This window comes from Pezoporus flaviventris, unplaced genomic scaffold (genome assembly GCF_033815535.1).
Source record: "Pezoporus flaviventris isolate CSIRO_AGI_PZ_B2104156 unplaced genomic scaffold, CSIRO_AGI_Pfla_v1 ptg000031l, whole genome shotgun sequence".
NCBI classification, from domain to species: domain Eukaryota; kingdom Metazoa; phylum Chordata; class Aves; order Psittaciformes; family Psittacidae; genus Pezoporus; species Pezoporus flaviventris.
Genome location: NW_026892579.1, coordinates 26,047,014 through 26,069,023, shown reverse-complemented (window position 1 = coordinate 26,069,023; position 22,010 = coordinate 26,047,014). Strand labels below are relative to the sequence as shown.

The 22,010-nt window shown below is 37.7% G+C and overlaps 1 long non-coding RNA gene across 3 annotated transcripts in view; it reads right to left on the bottom strand.

The window, feature by feature from the left end:
- Window positions 1-22,010, bottom strand: part of LOC133272882 (uncharacterized) — a 57,849-nt gene that overhangs the window by 31,358 nt on the left and 4,481 nt on the right. For all 3 annotated transcript variants that reach the window (XR_009744593.1, XR_009744592.1, XR_009744594.1), the window contains exon 2: window positions 4,982-5,102. This is a non-coding gene — a long non-coding RNA (uncharacterized LOC133272882). The remainder of the gene's footprint in view (window positions 1-4,981; window positions 5,103-22,010) is intronic.

The window sequence follows — 22,010 nt, the reverse complement described above, 5'->3', positions numbered from 1 at the left end:
GCAGACACATAAGTACCACTGTCATCCCAATAATGCATATTTCCCTCCTTTCTCCTGAAATTGCATCCATTCATAATCACAGAGCTAGTGAAGTTCAAAACATAAAAGAACTATTACATTATTTAAACTATCCTTTTGCTAGTGCTGGATTGTACCTTGTAAATAATTTCCTTTTTTGTTTCAATGTTTCTTTTTTGTTGTTGTTTGTTTTAAAATTTCAAGTCCAATTGATAACACCATGAGGAAACTTTCTATTTGTTCAGTCTAAATTATATTTCTCTTAATTTCACACTTCCATATTCATTTATAATTTCTGTTGTTATACTTTTAAACCATTTTTTTGCTATGAATTTACGACTTGCAGACAGACAAGCTGTCTCTTTTCACATCTGCCTTTGAAAAAATGCTGAACCAAATGAACCAATTTTGTTACAAAAGCATCAGTAAAGCTTTTAAAGATCAAAGGACTTTAGACCATGCATAGAATCAGTTCTTCATAGTCACGTCCTGACTGTCACAAGACAATTTTCACTTTTCTTTGGTCAAAAATCATAAATTATTGTACCTCTCTACAGAGACCCTGTGGTCCATACAAAATTGAGGATTTATTAACACATTATGAATGATATATGCCATGATTTTACCATGAATCCAAAACCTCTTTTTCAAAATGTTGGAAAAAAACAAAGAATGATTTTATTTTATTTGATGAAAACATAGCTCATATATGAACTGTTGATCCACCACATTCTGTCATGCTCTGGAGAGCAAGAGAGTTGCTTTATCTCCATATCATCTACATTTGTGATGGCAAATATCTTAAAAGGAATACACTTTGACAAAAGGTAAAGGAGTTTCACAGAAAATCTTGTTTTTGTGATATCATCTGAAACAGGCAGATCTGGAACCAATTTATTGAGTGTAAATTACTGCCAACTTTGCTTTGAATAACAAAATACTCCAGAGATTTCCGAGATATTTAGCCATAGGGAGCTGTCTAGCTACATAAGGATTTTTATACTTTTTTTAACACATCTTTCAACTTAATCATACACAGTTGTACAACCTAGTACTCAGGGAAATTATGTGGATTTGTCACACTGCCTGAAGGACTGTGGGATCAGTGAACCAATGAATGGATTACGCTGAACCATGAATGTGATTTGTTCACCTGTAACAGATAAAATAGAGATATTTGCCATATTAAAGTTTAAAAATATTGGAATCATAAATAATTCTAATGGGATTTATTTTAATTTATTCATTAAAAATTAATAATATTCTCTTTATTTTCCAAAACAAAGTAAGATGCTATAAACTGTGTTTATATGAAAACTAGCAGCTGGTAAACTGTACTGCTGAATTATTATGCAACTTCTAATTGTAATGACTCAAAACCTAGGATGAAATGTAAATGCAAATCTTTTATGCGTTAAAATACCAGGTAAAAAAAAAATGCACTGACAGATCTCTTTTCTCCCTGTAATGCATGCTTGGCATTGTTTATCACTGATACAATATTAATCATATTCATATGCTGGTCTATGGTATCAGAGATTAAAAAAAGGAGTTTATAAGTCTGTTCTGGGCCACACAGAATAAGACATCTAGTTGACTTTTAAAAAGCATATAGCAATCTTGCAAATTGGCAAAGAACAGGGGAAAGGGGAAGGGAAGGGAAGGGAAGGGAAGGGAAGGGAAGGGAAGGGAAGGGAAGGGAAGGGAAGGGAAGGGAAGGGAAGGGAAGGGAAGGGAAGGGAAGGGAAGGGAAGGGAAGGGAAGGGAAGGGAAGGGAAGGGAAGGGAAGGGGTTTAACTGAAACAAAAATCCAAAACCAAAAAACCTTGAAAAAAAAAAAATCCACAGGGGAAATTCAAAATAATTTGACTTTGCTTTGTTCTAGAAAAGCAGAAATTTAAATTTTTCTAAACTCCCAATTAAAATTAAAAATGTGGTTTCCAAAAATGATATACCGATACACTTTTTACAACATTTTCTCCCCTGGAATAATGAAATCTCTTTATTTTTTCCTTTAAGTATTTATTGGCATTTCAAGTTTAACTGTTAACTAATATTTCTCAGATACACTGAAACTTTCTGTCCTTGGCATTGCGTGTTTTCTGTTGACCAGGGAAGGAAAAAACCTCTTTTCAGTGAATTATGGGACATCTTTGGATTACTACATTGGTTCAAGTATCATAGAAATCCTTTCCACACTACCCTTGAGAACTTCAGTCTCACAATATACTTTTGTGTCACAGTCACTAGATTTATTTTTGACCAAGGCCATCAAAGTGTATGCTAACTTGAAGCTGAATCTCCAGCTTATTTTCCATACCTTCACCCAAAAGCACTGATGCCAGTTTTAAAACAAAATATAAAGTGTAACACTTAGAAAATAAATACTATTTACCTAATCTAGAAAAAAGTCCACATAATATTTCAATAGTGTCTGCATATGTTCAGGTATATATGCATTACTTTAAACTGAAAAATTAAGCATTACTGGTTTGCAGAAAAGACTCTGCTGTACAAAATCATTACAGTCTAGCAGAGTATTTTAACAATCTTTTATGAGTCTGAAATGACCTCAATGACTTAAACCTGTTAGTCCTGGTATCTTAAATACGAGCCATAGCTTGCTTTCTTCTTAGAAACCTTCCAGCCTACTGGAAATATGATTCATACAATATTAAAATATCACTGCCAAAAACTAGTTAATGGTAATGTAACAGAAAATCATCTGATCTGTCTTTCAGTAAATCTAAGATACCACAGAAAGAAAAACCTGCCACAGTGCTATTTGTTCTAACTTCTTCACTTCTGCATAAAAGTCAACCTATTGACTGGCTCTGGGCAGCGAACACTGAACAGCATCAGATGAGCTGCTCTGCCACCAAGGTCATGTTCAAGAAACTGAAGGAGACCAAGGGTGACCTCCTTAGAGAAGATATGCTGAGAGGAGGGATTGGCAGAGCCTCAGTTAAAGTAAGAGCTCTAACACCACACACATGGAGAGGAACCCCAGCTGGTGCAGAGATGGGGATGTGGAGGTGACTCAGTGGGAAGGATTAACTGAACTTCATTTTTCCAGGAATCACACATTTCAAGATGTAGGTTAATTTGTGAATTCAGCATCAAATCAGTGAAACCTGAAATGTAGAAATGTATTATTTATGCTTCCTTATATTAATATTAGAGGTATTTTACAATCGTCTTTTGTCTCTTCACCTGGAATAATGCTCATGTCAGGAATTTTCATCCTTCTGCCATCAGAAGGAACAGAATAATTAATCCTAGATAAGTGATAAATGCATTGTCTCTGGAATTTCCTGTGTAGCTTAGAAATCGACAGGAGCCCAAGCCCAGAAGCTCTGCCTCTTACAGGAGCAAATGTGTTGTTTCTGTAACAGTTAGACATTCATGGCCTCCAGCTACCAGTGACTTCAGCAGTTCTAGACCTCATGCCTCCCTCTTAGACAGAATTTTACCTATGTGAAAGTGGGTGTCTAGGCTCTCAGCTTCTTCTGACTGCACTGGTAGCCAATTCCTGCTGAGTTTGGAGTCATACCTGCCTTTTTTTTTTTAACTTGAAGCCCTGAAGATAAGGCACAATTTGATCAAACCTAGCCAAAATTGCTATAAAAATACCCAAAGCAAATTATGTATCAGAGCAGGGGCTTTTTTTGTCTTTTTAATTTTTTTTAATACATAGAAGGCAACCATGCTATAACACTATTCCTTCTTTGATTTATAAGACTGAATTATAGAGGATGGTCTGTGCAGCTTCAGTTAACGTATTGCTTATACTAATTGTGTAAACAATGTCATCTAGATGGTAAGTAGGAGGTCTCACTCCTCTGGCTCTTAAACCTTTGTGCAACTATAACGACAACACAGCCATTAGGACACTAAGAATATTTCTCACCTCCTGAAAAATAGTTAGATAGCCACAGCCCTGCCTCCACTCTATCACAGTTAAAAAGCTGTAAACATTTTTTACCCATGTATTTTACTTGTATATTTAATTTACAGCAGTGCATTTTTACCTGTGAGATGAGCTGTGGGAAGAATATAGTGTTTAACACAGTCTCTGCTAAATATCCAGAGATCCAGCAAAATAGTGCAACACTGTGGGGATAGGCTACAGTATTTTATTTCAGCAGTGAGTAGCAGTGAACCATCCTTCCAACAGAAAGAAGGCTGCTATTTGGGGAAATGCTATTTGCTAACAGTATTCTGAAATACTTCAGAAAGGACAGAGGTGATGCCTTACTTTTCAAGTTCTCATTTATCATATACATACTAGTTGCTTTTTAAAGACTGAATCAGATCTTTAAAAAAAAATCTGTCAGACAAATGTGCTTGTATATGTGTTCATGAAGACACACGCATGCATGTGGGCTGAAGTCTACAGGTTATATTGAGGCGTTATATATGGATAGATACAGAAACAGAGAGGAGAAACTTGTGGAAGGAGAGCTGGCAAATTTTAGGCATAGCTTATCTTGCCTCATTTCAGCCATCTAAAATGTTGGCATCTGATCCAAGCTAGTTGACTGGACTGCCATTGGGGTCAATGGACAAAAAAGGGAGCCCAGGGAAGGGAAACATCCTGTGCTGGAGTGGTTTCTAAGGGATACAGCATGAAAGAATGAATGTAGGTGACTAAGTAGCACCAGAACACCCTATTTTGCCCAGAGTCAGCCAGGGTGATTCCCACCTTCTTTATTCATCAAATAGCTAAAACTGCTTGGTGTCACTGTCATGTTTTCTGACACATCAAATATTTAAACATTTATTAAAAGTTGCCTTTGAACTATTAACAGCCATTTATCAAGGTTTTCATACACAGCATCACACTGAAACTTACTCCTGCAGGACATATCTACAATCCAAGCCACTGAACAATGTTTGTGCTGCAACATGGGTTAGACTGGCATGCAGTAAGAGAAGAATTTTAATAGTTTAGCCTCCTTACCAGAATGTGAGGCTCTCAGAATGCATGAAGGCCTCCATCTTTCTGCTCCTGGAGCATTCTCCCTTTATCTTCCTGTCAGCTTGTCTCCCTAAGCAGTTTGTAACAACTGACCTTCACTTTCCTAGAAATCAAAACAAATAAAAATATTTACTAACTGCTTTATCTTTTTGAAGACTACCTCTGTCAAACCAAAGTTTGTATCTTCTCAAACTCAAAATCGCTGACACTAAGAAATTGCAATACCATCCTTCACTTGTGTCTTGGGAATGCTGACAGGGATGGATTGTGCACTTGGTTAGTTTATTTATTTATTTATTTGCGCTTATTTTGCACATAGCTTCCTATTAAGTTAATCAGTGTAATACTACAGGGACTGTTCATAACTCACCCTAGATATAAAGCAATGGAATGTCAGTGACAAAGGCAACCTGATCAAATAATGTAAAAATAATATGAAATGCCACTAAAAAATGCAATGACCAATAATTTTTCATTGGTATTTTAAATTAATACATTAAAACATAGTAATTCCATATCTGTCATAACTTTCAGTGTGATTCTAAGTCACTCATAGAAAGTGAGCTTATAAAGAAACCTCTTAAAAATCCAGTTTTGCAAATCCTTCATTATTATAGGTGTTTATTAATAAGACAATGGTAGACAAAATGCTGAGTGAATTCTATCGGTTCTTATCCCCTCAAGTACAACTAACCCCCTCAAATACTGCTATAGTGTGTATCCTACAAAAATCCCTTCTACATCTCACCAGGGGTCTTAACAGAGATCCAAAATTATGGCAAACTTATTTACAAAATTAATCATAATCAGCAGTTTGAACTGACTTGTTAATCTAGATTTTTACGCTTATTTAATTGCATATTAATGTTGTCATGTAATATGTTCATGGGCTTTTTAAATAACTGCATACCAGATGGTGTTCCCTTAAAACTACCAATTTTAAATCACTTACATTTAATTTTTTCAAAGGTAAATTTAGTTATACCAATTTTTACCTGGAAAAATGGCTTGCAAAATATAGTAAAGTTGTAAAAATAGACAAATTAGCAAGAAGACGTGAACAAGACCTCTGTAAAAAACCTCAGTATCTATGTATTTAAATAATACTTATTCTTTATACAGAAGCCAGCAAAGGCTTTGATGTCTTGTTTGTTTTAAGTATAAGCTGTAACTTCTCTGTATTCATGGATTTTCATAGTGCATGTTGTTTTTCATCTCACTCTGTCTATTTTCATCTGTTTCAGATGAAATTGTATTCACCTAGTACAGAAGACAAGGACTAGTTGTCCCCTTGTCTTGTTAGAGTTCTTTATGAAGGACATCAAATAATTAACAAAAAAAGCAACCCAAAACCAAACCAAACCAATGTCAAGAGCATGGAATTAGAAAGAAAACAGAAAACAACTCTGATAATGTTGATGTTATCCACAATAAGTTCTCACCCTGAAGGCACTTACATCTGTTAAACTTTATGCACCAAATGAGTAATCCCATTGAGTTCTGAGAAATTACTCCTATGAATAAAATTAAACTTCTACATAAATGTATAAAGAGGTCAAGGCATTCATTTCCTTTCTACTACAGAAGATTTTAATTTTCTTAAATGTCTTATGTAAACACATCCCAGCTTTTTATATCCAGCGTCATGGTTCTGCACAAAGAGCACCACAGGTTGTAGTTGAAGGATAAAGGAAGAAAAAGTTCTATTCTCATTTTTATCTGTTACCTTGGCAAAGTAATTTGACATCTTTGTGTCTATAGAATAGTTACTGTGCTATCTTTTGAAACACTTAAAATCCATAGTTAAAAAGATATGATTATTCAGTGTAGTATCATTAAATACAAGAGTGAAGAAATGGAAAAAAAGAGAAAAACCAAAAATAAGCAATTAGAAAAAAAATGGAGGTGTAGGAGTAAAATAAGGCACATTTGCTTCATTTACAGTGTCTGGAGGTTCCCTCACTCATAAAATCAAACTTTAGGGAATTGCTTCCACTCCCATCCTCATTCCTATTGAAAGAGATTATCATAACACAAAAATACAACAGCACAAAATGACACTTTGGCAGTGGTAGAGATATGTCAAATACTGAAAAGAAATGAGGAAAAGGTACATCTGCAGCACATAACAAGTAGTCTTCAGACATCATACCTCTTCCATAAGCATTCACAGTGTGCCTGCAAAAACCTGTTTGGGGATATATCTGACTGATCTACCCTGTATCACTGCATGGGAGGCAATTTTGTACCAGCGTATTTATTTGGAGGAAGAGACCTGGGCTGGTGACTTTTGCGTGCCCCTTTCCACTGACTTCCAAAGGCCTGTTGGTGCTGATGTCTGAAACTGAAGATATGCTTGTATCTGCAGACTGCAAATTCATCTCACCTAAACATCTCACCTGAGCAGAACAGGTCAGCCTCCATCCTGAACTCTTACGTGACTAGGACACACCAGTGTACCCTGTGGTTGCCTTCATTACCTCCTCTGAATCAAGACTAGAAAGCTGCTCATGCAAACATACAGAGATGCAGCACAGAAGAAGAAAGTCCTCTCTAGGGTCATGTGAATGAGCTGTGTGTGTACACATGTTTCTAGATACACAGAAAGCAAAATATGAGAATCAAGGCATTACTTCTTCCTGTCAGTTTAGGAAACAATACTATGTACATTTATTTCTCATGGAATGTAAAATATAGTACAGGATAAAATACCTTTGCCATTTTCACTCATAGAGATCACGGCCAAAGAACAGGCTGGAACTGACAAGACAAAGAGCTACTTGGACCCAGTGTACATCTCCTCAGGGCCCTGGGGTTCTTCACAGCAGCTACACAAGGCATCCGGCAGAGGACTCTACTGACTCATGCAGCTTCAGCAATAAAGGGAGCACTTACTGCTGAGTCAGCAGGGAGAATGAAGATTAGAAGAAAGCCAACATGATCAAGAGACACTTTGCTAGCAGTTCCTTGAATCAATTTGTAGCAGTAGTATATGTCCATAAGCTTAGAGACAATTGACCAAAAAATGTCATAACCCGATCTGATCCTTCAGATAATGCCACAAATCAAGACAAGATTTGTGAACTCAGGTGTTCACATTGAGAAATTGTAATCATTGAGAAAACTGCACAGGGTAGCCTACTTTCTTTAAGGAAAGACAAACAAACAAACAAGAAAAGGCCTTTCCCTGTGCTTAAAGTCGTTTTCCTGCACTCTTGGTTCTCACCTCACGGAATATTCTGTATTTTAGCTCCTCACTCATTGCAGGGCTGGGCCTTTCAGCAGTTCACTTTAACACTGGTCCAAGACAAATCTGCCTTCCATCTGTACCTGAGACAGAATGCAATCCACAGCCATCTTGGTCACCTACTGACTTGGTGAATAAAGTGGTTGCAGACCACTTATCAACTCCCATTCCTTTGAGTCATCTTACTTGGAAGACATATAGAGCTGAGGCAAAGCTAGAAATATTTCATTTTTTAGCTCCCTGCTGTAGAAATATAAACAATGGAAATATTCAGGGTGGAAAAGTCTGGAACAGGTACTTCGCTGTTATCCTAGAAGATGGTCTCATTGATTTGTTAAGTGGGAAGGAAAAGAGGGGGGTCCTACTTTACAGTGGCCAGTAGCCACAATCCTGCTGATGCAGTTTTCCTCAATGTCCCCTTTTCTGTGTACACAGGACCTACACATGTCTTTGACATTGCACTAGAAAACGCTGAAAAGATGAACACTGTAATAAGACACTGCACCTGCAGCTGCAGGGAATACTTCATAAGTCAAAAATTGTTTGATGTAATCAGGATAGGGTAATACTAAGGATATTAAGTACTTGCCAGGACTGCTAATCCAGTGCTTTCCAGACACTTTGATTGTACATAAGTATACTCAGTTCTTTCAAAATACTTGTGTCTTCATTGATGCTTTATAAACTGTTTGGTTGCTTTATAATTGGTGCTTTATAAACTGTTACTGACCACTTTCCTTTCTTGTATTTCTGACTGTGGCATTTTGCCTTGTATGACATGCAGTACAAGAACTCCATGTATCCAATGCTTACCAATTTATTTGTCTACTGTTACAGTTTAGTCGAGTAGCAACTGTCAAATCAAACAGGGAAGGTCATTACCTGCTAATTTTGTGTCATTGTCTGAATGTGCAACATTATCTTTTCAAAACATCTTTGCAAAATGCTTTTGGGAAAAAAAAAATCTGACATTCCTACTTAGGTGAAATATTTTTGAACTACTCCTTTTCCCTTCCCATTTCAGGCAATCATGTCCCTTTCCATCGTCACTTATTCATCTGATTTAGCTAAAAACATATAGAAATAGTGTATATTCTAAGCCACGTCTTTATTTCAAACTGCCAGATTTTACATTTATGTGTACCTTACTACCAACCAGCTGGAATAAAAAACAAGTGAGCATCTGTTTAAACTTGCCAAACGATCAGTCAAGATGAAAATGGAAAAAATGCTTTTCTTCAGTATGATAAAGCAAGTACATTAAAAGGTAGTCTGGCAAGAATAAATACTTCATAAAAAATTGAACTGAAGTGTACTGGAGCATGCTTTGATATTCTTTAAAGGTAACGAAATGCATGAGCGCCTTATACCTCATCTGCTTTATTAAATGGCTTAATAATAGAAGTATTAGCAATTTTATTGTAAATAAATGCATATCATTCATAAATGAGCTTTAAAATTATTTTCATTTTCAGCCTATAAAAAATGTTAAGATTTCTTATGTTCTAAACTTCCCTCTATTACTTCTCTTTGCACCAAGTAAAACGTTAAAGTTTTTTAATTAATATTCAGTGTCCAAAAATGAAACAGGAAGAAAAATCTATGTGAATATTCTAAAAATATATGTTTTCATAAGAGACATGGCTTCTATTTTAAAACCACAGCGGTATTAGGACTTTAGTGCAAAGTTCAGCCTCAAATTAATGCCAGTTGGTACCTCACAAGGCACACCACCCACATCTTTATTTCTAAGTGCCTAATAGCAGTTACTCTACGAAAGCTAACTGCTCAGAGTTTTTCATAATAAAGATCAGACTGAAGAAAAATGTGCAAATTCAGAATCAAAAAGAGTTAATTAATCAATAAACCATTTCGATCAGTATTTATCAATGCATCACAAACCAAAACTTTTAAACTACCAAAAGAAAAGATGAATTTATGGTGAAGTTTCTCCTTTCTATCAGTTACATTTAAAATGGGAAGATTATTACTAATAGTAAAAAGTGTAGCTAGAAGGCCAGACCTTTGCAGCCAGTGCAGCTTATTATGCAAGCATCAGTCTGTTCTGCTCTCAACTGGACATTCCCGACTGTGGCTATACATGTAAGTTGAGAGTTTTATTGTATCTCATGAATATTTTTACATTTTATGCTAGCATGGTAAAAATCACTTCTACAGCACTTAAATTTTAACAAGAGATGTCCCTGGCCCCAAAGGGTTCATGGCTTAAAAGAAACTTGCCAAGACATGTTGGAAGACAGCAACTCAGGAATGGAGAGAAAGGCAGAAGAGTACTGCATTAATGAGGACAAGCAGAAAAGAGTTTGAATTCAGAATATCACCTAAGTTTCCCTAGACCTAGCAGGTAAAAAGCACACACTGACTTCTGCAAGTCCTTCTACAGCAGAAATTGGGAGAGTAGGTATCAGAAGGCCTCATGTGAGCTGGTATATGATTTCCTGGCAGAGGTACGTCACATACCTCCTAAGTTTAGGAATATTTCTAAAGGCTCAGCTTAAATCCTAACAATTCATTTTCCCAAGCAAGTGACAAAATGTCACTCTTCCATACTTATGATTTTTGATAATTTATGGGCAGGGCTTCAGTGACAGATTTTGTGCAGGCATGGAGGACCCCAGAGCCCAGGCTGAGCTTCCCTATACTATGCCAAGCCTGTGGCTGACACCAGGGACTGGGTGGTATTTTCAGTCATGTACCATTGCCTTGCTGGAGGAGTAGGGCTGCAAGAACTGCAGCAACACAGAGATCCTAACTGACTCTTAGCATCCCGCTGGGTTTCTGCCAGGCACCAAGCCACCAAGCTGGCATGCATCCCTCTGTGTCTGCACCCACCAGCTCCCTGGAGACAGGAGTCAGAGTATGGAACCTGCCGAACACAGACAGCAGCTTGCAGGCCATGGGACAGTGACTCCACTGCTGCAGTGATGCCTTACCCTGACTTGGTGTGGGGCCACCAGAAACACCAAGAGGTACAGAGCAGAAAGAGAAAATCGAAACAGGATGAATGAAACCATGGCTCTAAAAGGACAAGATACAGAGAGAGACGTGAACATTTTTCTGATTGCTTACTAGGACTTAAGAAGATTGATCCTCTTTCCCAGACTGACAGGACAGGATCACATATCAGGTCAGAGACCCTCCTAGACAGGTTCAAAGACACAGTTTAAATATGTGTTGTTATACATGGCAGGTGTCCAGCAGAGAAATTTTATAAAAGGTTTGACTTCTATTCAAATTAGAGACAGAAACAGACCTAGGGAAAGGGGACTCCCAAAGAAACTGAGGACTTTAACAGAGAATTACCTCTACCAGCCCACTATACACTACAGGCAACAGCAGAAATAAGGAACATCTCACATAACTTAAGACATTTACAGCATGTGAATCATCTAACTTCAGCTTCAGATCTACAGCAAGATTAAATGACAAATATTGTAAAAGCACCTGTTTCTATTTGTTGACCATACCGGGAGACTAAGCAGCCCAGATACAGACATCTACAAATAAGACATCTTCCATCTGTCTACATTTGAGCAATCTGTCCAAAACTGAATAGATTAGTTGCAACCCATATCACATTGATGGGCCAGTTTTCTGAGGAATGGTGGGGAGAAAGGGACTAAGAAACACCTCCATCATGTAGAAACACTCAAGGAAAGAACATTGCTCTTCACTGTCTGACATTTTAAGGTAAGTTAAGTTGCTGTTTAAATAAACAATATATTTCACTTCTTATCTGTATTTCTACACAGCTGAAACAATTCTGTGGGGACAGAATTCAAAGAGCAATTATTAGGATGCAAAATTAGAATACAGAAAACTTTCTTATAACACAGATGCTTATGAGAAGCAAGTAACACAGGAGCAAGAGAAGCTGGAGAAGAAACACTGAGCAATGGAAATACATGGTTGGAAGAGGAAAATGAATGCAAGAACTACATAAGAAAAAAGATATGTCAAGGCTCTGTAAATGGGATTAAAAGATTGTATTAAATATACTAAGAGAGAAGAAGCCAGCAGAGGCATATAAAAGAAAGGAGGAGAAGAGATTAGAACAGCTTCTTGTCAGTGTATTTGAATATCATATTTTAGTAGTGCCATCATGAAATATTTCTCAGTCTCTTTCGTTCACATTTAAAATGGGCATGAAATAGAGAGCTGATCATATCTAAGCATTTTACTGAAAAGAGGCTACTGATTTTTTTTTTCAACCCTGTGTCACTTTTGAACATACCGCACAATGTATGTATTTAAACTATTTACATTTAATGGCTTCCTTTCTGTATGATATGCTTACTTTTAAAAGCCACGTATGATACACAAAAAATAAAGCACAAAAATCTATTATTACAAATATACAAAAATAATATTACAAATAAAAATAGTTTATGAAGAATAACTTTTTTAATGCATTACTTAAATACATGTATAGTCCTCCTACTTGTGATATCAATGTATAGCCTCTGATCTCATGTTCTCATGATACAGATATTCATAATTGCATTTCTTCCTGACACAGAAAGCAAGCATTAATGTTAATACTCTTCCTTGCCTACTTACATTTATATATATTATACAGGTACTATGTGCATTCATATATATATGTGTATATTCTATAAGAATGTTTACTTCAATAAGCACAAACATCCATGTATTCATGATGCCTAAAATATGAACTTGTAAAAGCTTAAAATCTTCAGGCAGATTCAAACATCTTATACTCTCCTTCTAGACACGCCTATATTAGGAAACTGGATGTGTGCATGCAGAGCGATCAATAAACGAAGAGGAGTTGCCAGTGAAAGAACCCACGTTCTGGTAAAGGTACAATTGGAACACCTCAAATTATCCTAAACTGATGGGAGATCAGATAATCATTCTGGTATCTATGCAGTGGACACTTGAAATTTCATGTGGAATCTAATATTAAATTGAAACCTGAACAGCTCCCATGTCATAGAGACCAAGACTAAGTAAATTTTGTGTCACTTAGTGTGAAGATGACACCCTATAAAATAAATTAAATGCACACTCTGAAGGAACCTATATATAAAGAAGAGCAACCTCGTATCATCTATCTGGACTTGTGCAGTTAGCACTGTCCCACATTATATCCTTTTCTCTAAACTGGAGGGGCATGTATTTGACAGATGGACTACTCAGTAGATAAGGAACTGGCTAGATGATTGCACTCAAAGACTTGAAGTCAATCACTTTGAAGTCCAAGTGGAGATCATTGACAAGTGGTGCTCCACAAGGGTCTGTACCGGCACTGGTGCTGTTCAACATCTTTGTTGGCAACATGGACAGTGGGACTGAGTGCATCCTCAGCACTATCTCTTTCTCAGATATTTTAATAACTTTTATAATATGATGTTAAAAGTGTATATGACACTTATGTTCATAAACTTAACAACAACTTTGTCAACGAAACAATTTACTCTGGATGTCCACCATGGAGCCAAGGAAGTGATTTGGTTAAAAGAGTATACTTTTGCCTTTTTCCAAGTATCCTCATCTGAAATCACAAAGTATATCACTCTGACCTATATGCTTTTGTTCCCAATTCTAAACCATTCCTTTAGCTGAAGATAACCCTTGCCATGTTCAATCAAATCTGAGATACTAGGCAATTTAGAGAAGGACATAACTCTTTCCTTTTTTAAAAACATTGGGAAATGCAGCTAATGCTAAGTATATGTTGTGTTCACATTTCATTATTACATTTACAGAACTAGTTCAGCAGGGAAAGAAGACCTTGAGATTTTCCTTCCTGGGCAACAACTTGATCTGAATCTTAAATATATGCTTCAATTTTTAAATGTGTGCACACACTTTAGGCAATTATAGGCACTCAGCCAATGTTTTAAACCTGAAATACTGATATCTTGACATCCTGGATATTGATGTCCAGTGCTTGACTCCAAATACCAACAGATTCCATGATCTGCATCTTTGAAAACTTATCTCAGTTTTTCAGTATTATAACATCCAAAAAGAGTGAAGATGAAAATGGTTGTCCCAGACCAAACTAAAGGTTTACACAGCCACCCCATAGTCAGCTTCAGAAGTGACTGTAAGTAAAAGCTGAAGGAGTAAAAACAGGGCAAGATTCTCTCCTAATATTTTCCCAACCTCCTTATTTTCAGCTCAGGAAAATTCCTGGATATGATTTTGCACACTTTCTGATACCCCCCCTCACCACTACCATCATTGAATTTCTCTTTCATACACTTGTCTAGTATTCCCAAGACTATGAAAAATTTTAATTATGTATGTTCCGGGTTCAGCAGTAGCAGTCATTTTTCTCCTGCTTAGTAGCTTTGTGCAGTTAAGTGGTTTTGATTCTCAACCTGAGAACAGCGCTGATAACACCGATGTTTTTAATTGCTGCTTAGTAATGTTTAGCCTGACCAAGGACTTTCTGAGTCTCATGCTCTGCCAGGGAGGAGGGAAAGCCAGGAGGAAGCTGAGACAGGACATCTGACCCAAACTAACCAAACAGGTACTCCATACCACAGCACATCATACCCACTATATAAACTGGGGGCAGTTACCTGGAAGGGCTAAATCACTGCTCGGGTTGGGCTGGGTGTTGGTTGGCAGGTGGTGAGCGGTTGTATTCTCTTCCATTGTTATTTCCCTTATCATTATTATTATTGGTGGTAGCAGCAGTGTTTTGGGTTATACCTTAGTTACTGGACTGTTCTTATCTCAACCACTGGGACTTACATTCTTTCGATTCTCCTCCCCATCCCTCCTGGAGCAGAGGGGAGGAAGTGAGGGGAATGAGACAGGGTTCTGTGTTATGGCTGGGTTTAAACCACGACAATCTACAACACCCTTTGACAGAGAATTTCAAAGGTCAATTACCTGCTGCATGAAGAATCACGTCTTCTGTTTTGAGCATGACTCCATCCAGATTTATTTGATGCCTGCTGTTCCTTTTGCTAGAAAAGACAGTGAATAATCTATACAGGCTTTCCTTGCCACTGATGAGTCTGTAGTACCATAGTCTCATAACATGTCCTTTTCTTCCTCCCAGGCGCAAGGTTTCTCGCAGACTCAGCTAATCCTTGAATGGCTTTTCAATTGAAATACTGGGTGTTTGAGAAAATGGTCTCTTTAAACACACAGCATATTAGTTTATTTTTATGAAAATGTATGCATTTGGATCAAAGAAGCATGCAGAAGAGTACTATGGTGAAACTTCAATTCCCATTCATTCACATGGAATTTGGAAGTCTGAACTCAGATGAAGGTTTTCCTTACGGTATGTCTCTTGGGAAGAGTTATGTGCCCAAGAAACCCAGCTTAGTGCGGGGCAACCTAAAGCCCCAGATAACTGGTGATATTGCCACAAAAGATCTGCTTGAAACCTCCCTAAAATTAATTTCAAACTACCACTTTCCAGGTTTATGGAAACTGTGTTTTGAGGAAATGAGCAGGCCATACTTTGTCAACAGCAGAGATGGCAGTAATGGTGACACCTTACTTTTTGTACTTTCACTCACTAGAACCAAAGACATAAGGGAACAAAGGGTCACTTGGATTACGGTCCTAGTTTAGGAAACTCTTTCTATATTTTGTGCTGATTGGTCATTGTGGACTGAGTCTCCCTGAAAGAGGCCTAAGAGAAATAATAGAAATTGAGGATACCCTTGCTAGCCCTAACTAAACACTCCTATCCTTTTTTTTCTGGCTTAACAAGTTATGTGAAGAAAAAACTGCATGTTTCAGAATCTCAAAAAAGGAACTTGAACCCAAGTCTCCATCTAAGATCTTTTTTAAACAAGATTCTGTACTGTTACCTTGAACAACATCTTAAAACGGAGGCCACAGCTGAAACTGGTGAGAAACTAACAGCATGTTTTGTGAATTTTAAACATGAAACTCTTCCTAAGAGCAGAAGGCTAAGCTCTAGGCAGAATTATCAGTCCTTTATTTTCACTAATGCAAGGAAAAATTCAACACAAGACACCATCTTTTAACACTGCTCTTGCAATTAGTGATCTCAGTGACACACAAATGCACAAAATCACTCTTCTCCAGACCACATAAGCAAAATAGAAGACATTAAAGATGGATTCAGCATTAACTCTGAGTTTCTTTCTTTTCAGTAGAGTGAGCCAAAACAATACGGGGTTTTTTGTATTTGTCACAGTTCAATTTGATTAATGACTAGGCAATATCCTAGAGTAGATTAATAACATCAGAGATGAAAGGGCATTTTAAAAATATTTTCCCTCCTCTCAGCATAAAGAGGATTTCAGTGCATTTAGATAATTAACATGAAAACAGTGGCCTTGTTTTTATTCTGATCTTTGCATAAAAATTCTCCAATTAATTTGGTAAAGCTTATGATATAGCCCACATGTAAAAACTGCGATGAGTTCTTCCTAGCTTTACAGTCATACAACAGTGCAACTAGTTAGAATCTCATCACCAGAGTAAAAGAAACCCTGAACCAGTGATCAAGGTTTTTTTAAATGACAACCCTTATATATGCAAGATATAAAGTATTGAAAATACAGATTTCATAGATTAGAAGACCAGAAAAAAAATATTCTGATCACCTAATAAACAAGAGCCAAAGAACATGAAGTCACCTAAAATGTTATCGGTAATACAAACACTTCTGAGTATCTATGAAAAATGCAACTGAAGAAGCACAAATTCAGGAGAGATGCCACAGAATGACAACTGGTCAAAATAAAGAGCCACAAATATTTATGTGAAATTATGGCTTAAAGTAAGTGAAATAGATGTCTTTCCAATAGAAAAAAGCTTTATGTTATTGTCACAATGAAAGTGTTGTAGCATAGAAAAATTACTGGATAAACAATTTAATAAATAACATAAATGCAAATCAACAGTGCTTTGATACAAACTATGGTAGAATAACAGAATTGACCAGTCCTGCACGGAATTTTGCTCTGTACATGAGATACAATAAATTCCAGTGTGGAAAAAAACCCCTCTAAGTGAAAAGGGACATATTTGAGAATGGAGTTCTATGAAACAGGAAGGCATGTACCAAAGAATGCAGGTCACAACTAGGATATTAAGTGTACAGCATCAAAAATGGAAAAATGCAAGAAAACATAATGAAATGGGATAATTGTAGATCTTGGATAACCCAATGAGCAACAACTCAAATCTGTAAATGGCAAATCTTGAAGATATAATCTTCCAGAACAAGAGGAAGTTACTTCTTGAAGCATCACAGAATTGAGAGAAGACTATTCTGGGAAATGATTGTCACCTTGGAAGACAAATAGCCTTAAAACAGACAGTTCAAATTCATAGGCTGGAGACCCTTGTTAATTCACAGTTTAAACATATCTTTAGATTTCAATCACAATAAGCAGAAAGAAGTCAGGATTAAGAATATCCAAACTAATATGTAAAGTGATACTAAAATAATGAGGTTAAATGCATTAAGTAAGACATAAGATATACAAAAAATGTCATGAGTGGCAGGGACCATACATGTAGCATTCATTTTGCTCTGAAAACCAAGAATATTTCTGCTGATAAATGCACATATAGGGGAAGGGAGGAAAGAAACAAGGAAGGTAAGATGCAAACCAGTGGAGTGAAAGGAAAGGATCTGAGATACTACTTGAGATAAACAGGGAGTTGTCATAATCTACAAAGGCAGCTTTCATCAAATGAGGGAAACAACTGAGGAAAATGAGGGAAAATTTTGTTATTCAACATCTTTGTTGGTGACATGGGCAGTGGGATTGAATGCACCCTCAGCAAGTTTGTCAATGACACCAAGCTGTGTGGTTCGGTTGATATGCTAGAGGGAAGGAATGCCATCCAGAGGGACCCTGACACACTTGTGAGGTGGGCTGATGCCAACCTTATGAAGTTTAACCATGCCAAGTGCAAGGTCCTACACCTGGGTCAGAGCAATCCCAGGCACAGCTACAGGTTGGGCTGAGAAGAGATTCAGAGCAGCCCTGTGGAGAAGGACTTGGGGGTGTTGGTTGATGAGAAAATGAACATGGGCTGGTAGTGTGTGCTCGCAGCCCAGAAAGCCAACCGTATCCTGGGCTGCATCAAAAGGAGTGTGACCAGCAGGTCGAAGGAGGTGATCCTGCCCCTCTACTCTGCTCTTGTGAGACTCCACTTGGAGTATTGTGTACAGCTGTGGTGTCCTCAACATAAAAAGGACATGGAACTGTTGGAACAAGTCCAGAGGAGGGCCATGAGGATGATCAGGGGACTCGAGCACCTCCTGTATGAAGATAGGCTGAGAAAGTTGGCTCTGTTTAACCTGGAGAAGAGAAGGCTGTGTGGAGACCTCATAGCAGACTTTCAATATCTGAAGGGGGCCTACAAGGATGCTGGAGAGGGACTCTTCATTAGGGAGTGGTGATAGGACAAGGGGTAATGGGTTCAGACTTAAACAGGGGAAGTTTAGATTGGATATAAGAAGGAAGTTCTTTACTGTAAGGGTGGTGAGGCACTGGAATGGGTTGCCCAAGCAAGTTGTGAATGCTCCCTCCCTGGCGGCGTTCAAGGTCAGGTTTGACAGAGCTTTGGGTGACATGGTTTAGGGGGAGGTGTCCCTGCCCATGGGAGGGAGTTGGAACTAGATGATCTTAAGGTCCTTTCCAACCCTAACTATTCTATGATTCTATGATTCCATGAATTGCAAGCGCACACTGCTGATTCATGTTCATTTTCTCATCCGCCAACACCCCCAAGTCCTTCTCCGCGGGGATGCTCTGAATCTCTTCTCAGCCCAACCTGTAGCTGTGCCTGGGATTGCTCCGACCCACGTGTAGGACCTTGCACTTGGCATAGTTAAACTTTGTAAGGCTGGCATCAGCCCACCTCACAAGTGTGTTGAGGTCCCTCTGGATGGCATCCCTTCCCTCCAGTGTATCAACTGAACCACACAGGTTGGTGTCTTCGGCAAACTCGCTGAGGGTGTACTAAATCCCACTGTCCATGTCACCAACAAAGATGTTAAACAAGATTGGTCCCAATGCTGATCCCTGAGGCCACCACTCGTTTCTGGTCTCCATCCAGGCATTGAGTCATTGACCACAACTCTTTGTGTGTGGCCATCCAGACAGTTCTTTATCCACCAAGTATTCCACCTATCAAATTGATGACTCTCCAATTTAGAGAGAAGGATGTCGTGTGGGACAGTGTCTAATGCTTTGCACAATATAGAAGAGGGGTAAGAATAAAATCTGCATAGCAAAGGTAACTGCTGAAAATCAAACATAAATATATAAAAACAAATTGAAAGAAATCCCTTAAATTTATCAAAAGCAAGAAGCTTATGAGAGTCATGGTATTCTGGGAACTTCAGAGTACAAAGGCAGCAATTAGGGAAGAGAAGGACATTGCTAGGAAGACAGAAGATTTATTTGCATCATTCTTCACAACAGAGGAAGTTAGGGAGATATCTACTCTTGGGTAATAAAAATGAGGTACTATCAGATGAAGAGGTGTTGGACCAAATCAATCATTTGAAAAGCAGGAAGCTTTTAGGACCAAACACTCTGAACAAGTCATTGAGCTATGCAACCTCCAATTGAAAAGCAACTCCTGTACTGGAAGGTTTGAGAGTAGCAAATGTTTCACATATATTATAAAAAGACTTTAGGATGATTCAGGAAATCAAAGATTTATAAATCTTACATCTGTACCTGACAAATTCAAAATAAGAAAATAAAACACCCCGAAGACCATGAGATGATAGATTTGCGCAAAGGAAGATGATGCCTCGCTCATGTGTTAGAATGTTTTCAACACATCAGTAAACTACCACAGTGGTCAAAGGACAACCAATTGACATAATTTATTTAAATTTCCTGAAGGCTTTGACAAAGTTTCTCATGGGAGACTGATAAAAGAAGAGACATGGACAGCTGACTGAAGACCTCTGTTCAGTGTAACAGCTACCAGAAGCAGCAAGATATTAAAATGCATCAAGAACAGGACCGAGATGATAAAGAACAACGTTATATAAAGTGCTGCAACCTCATCTGAACTATTGTGTGCAGTGCGGGTTTCTACACCTATAGAAAGATATCAAAAAACTAGAGGGTATTTAAGAGGAGCATGATAAGAAAGATAGAAAATCCTTAAAAATCATGGTTTTGTGACAATATCTTAAAAAGGAAATTAAAAAGAGGCATGATAAAAATATGTGACATAATTGCTAGAAATTAGCCAGAATCTCATTTCTCCCTGCTTTAATACAAGGCTACAATGACACCTAATTACATCAAAAGGCAGGAAATTTAACAGAAGTGATACATATCTGTTTTCTACGTAGTATATATTTATTCTCTGGGACTCATTATTTGGTAAGGTTGAGCTAGAGAAAATAAGATTTAAAAGAACTAGATGTTTACATAGGCATCAAGAATGTATGGAGTTAAGAGTATTGCTGGGAAACTGAAACTTATTTGGAGACTTAAATAGATCTCTAAATAGTGCAGACTAAGTATCGTGGTTTGGCTCCAGCCAGTAACCCAGAACCATGCAGCCACTTGCTCACTCCCAGCCCCCAGCCCTTGTTCCTCCCTCAGCTCCCCAAGGGATGGGGAGGAGGATTGAAAGAATGTAAATCCCAGTGGTTGAGATAAGAGCAGTCCAGTAACTAAGGTATAACACAAATCACTACTGCTACCACCAATAATAATAATAATGATAAGGGAAATAACAATGGAAGAGAATACAAGAGAATACAATGGAAGAGAATACAACTGCTCACCACCCACTGACCAATACCCAGCCCGATCCAAGCAGTGATCTAGCCCTTTCGGGTAACTGCCCCCAGTTTATATACTGGGCATGAAGGGCTGTGATATGGAGTACCTGTTTGGTTAGTTTGGGTCAGGTGTCCTGTCTCTGCTTCCTCTCAACTTACCCTCCTCCCTGGCAGAGCATGAGACTCAGAAAGTCCTTGGTCAGATTAAACATTACTAAGCAACAACTAAAAACATTGGTGTTATCAGCGCTGTTCCCAGGCTGAAAGTCAAAAACACATCACTGCACCAGCTACTAAGCAGGAGAAAAATGACTGCTGAACCCAGCATACTAGGTGAGATTTTATAATGTCAAAAATATTCCTACCCTCAGGTTTCTGCACATTCCTCAGGAGTGTTTAAGGGCCACTGTCCAAGGTAGGATGCTGCACAGGCCTCAGATATGACTCAGGCCCCTTCTGCTCATGCACCTAGTGTCACATATTGCATGAATTCCAATGTTTCTAGCCCAGTAATTGTGATTGAATAACAACATCAAACTAGTTAAACACAGTAGAAGAATCTAAAAGTTTTTGTAAAAATCTTCACTGAAGAATCCAAAGAAAGAAGCAAGCAAATCACTGACCATTTTCAAGTTGAAAACTCTCACCCAACCAAAGGGTTGCTTGAAATCTGGAAGGAAATGTCATTTTCTCAGGAAAAAAAAAAAAGTTCTCAAAAGAAAACTGGCATTTTCCCTGAAATTTTTCAATTTTAAAATAGAACTTTTTAAACACCCTTACCTCTGATTATGCTATATATTCTTGAGCACCATCTAGTGGTGCTGCATTATTAATTATTTATGAAAATACAAATCACTTCTCTAATAAAATTCAAATATAATCATATAATCTTTCAAAAGGTACCTAAAATTGAGAAGGCAGAATTTAACCTATTATTTATTGAATTCGTGTTTTCCCTTCAACAGAAAAGAAAAATTGCTATTGGTGAAATTGAT